Source organism: Cyprinodon variegatus, unplaced genomic scaffold (genome assembly GCF_000732505.1).
Source record: "Cyprinodon variegatus isolate N-32 unplaced genomic scaffold, C_variegatus-1.0 Scaffold486, whole genome shotgun sequence".
Taxonomy (NCBI): Eukaryota; Metazoa; Chordata; class Actinopteri; order Cyprinodontiformes; family Cyprinodontidae; genus Cyprinodon; species Cyprinodon variegatus.
Window position 1 is genome coordinate 75,206 of NW_015150939.1, and position 1,493 is coordinate 76,698.

A 1,493-nucleotide genomic window follows, 5' to 3' on the forward strand; every position below is an offset into this window, starting at 1 on the left:
GCATCTTCAAAATATGAGAAATGTGCTGAGAGCTAAATGACTGCCTGTCATGGCTTTAAATCAGGGCTGCCGGTGAATCAGTAAACTGGAGCTACATCTGCAGAAATCCAGCCAACTTTATATCACATCTGCTCTTCTGATTGGTTTGATGGACTGCAGGCTTGTTTTACTTGAAAAACATTTTATGCTTTAAAAATGCTTTCCAACATTTCAGAAGAACCTTTTCACAGACACCTTTGGGTTCTAACCTATTTAGTAGGTTTTACACTAAAGAAACATTCACACACAATCAATACGCTGTCTGGACAGACAATGCTAAAATGTAAAGATGATCACTATGCTAACAACTCAAAGTTCACCAATATGGCAGCTTCAGTTAAATTTAATCTGATGGAGATCTGAAAGGACTGAAAGAAAGAAGAATTTAGAGAATGATCAGTATGATGAGATACTAAATTAAGAGAATTAGTGAAGCTGACCTAATCCCATTCCTCTGTTATCACTGAAAGCTCCCAAACAGAATCAGCATGTTTTTAGTTTTGAGGGTTAAAGACATGACTTGTAAAGTTCTACCCGATTTGAATAACACAAAAACACCTGTCAGAAAAAGCAGGAAGGGTTCACTTTCAATTGTCTTATAATGTTTTTTTGTGCATGTTCTCCCTGAGTATGCATGGGTTCTCTCCGGGTACTCCTGCTTCCTCCCACAATCCAAAATCATGACTGTTAGGTTAATTGGCTTCTCTAAACTCTCCTTAGTTGTGAGTGTGTGTGTGAATGGTTGTTTGTCCTGTTTGTCTCTGTGTTGCCCTGCAATGGACTGGACTTATAATGGTGGACCCCGCCTCTCACCCATTGACAGCTGGAGATAGGCACCAGCACCCCTCTTGACAACAGCAGGGAAAAATGTTATGGAAAATGAATGGATGGATGGATAATACAACGAGAAAATCCCAAACCAACCTGCAGTAATGCCACATGATGCAAGTCATACTAGAACTGAACCTGGTCTTTCAGTCAATGCAGAGACCTAAAGATAATGATGTTCTATTATTCCCTAGGTTCACTAGGGAATCATAAAACATCTATGATTCCCTATCTTGATTTCCAACTTCAAGCTGTTCTGTAATAGATCTGTGACCTTTGCAATGAATGCTGGAGATGGGCCAGCATGCCAAAGACCTCCCCCAACTCAGTATTAGGCTAAACTAGCTGCAAAGTTCATTGTGGCATTACAATAAATGATCTCTAAAGCTGAGGATATATTACAATCAATTAATCCAAAGAAGTTCCGAAGGGAAATGCAGGATGGTGTCAGGAGTCAGTTCCAGGTTTGGTACACAGGCAGAATCCAGCAGAAAGCTGACAGGTCAGGCGAACAGATAAGAACGGGACAGGCAGGCTCAGAGGTCCAGAGGATGAACGGGTCGGGATCAGCAATCAGAAACACTCAGGTACGCTAGAGCACTCTCACCAAAGGCTTGAATAATCTG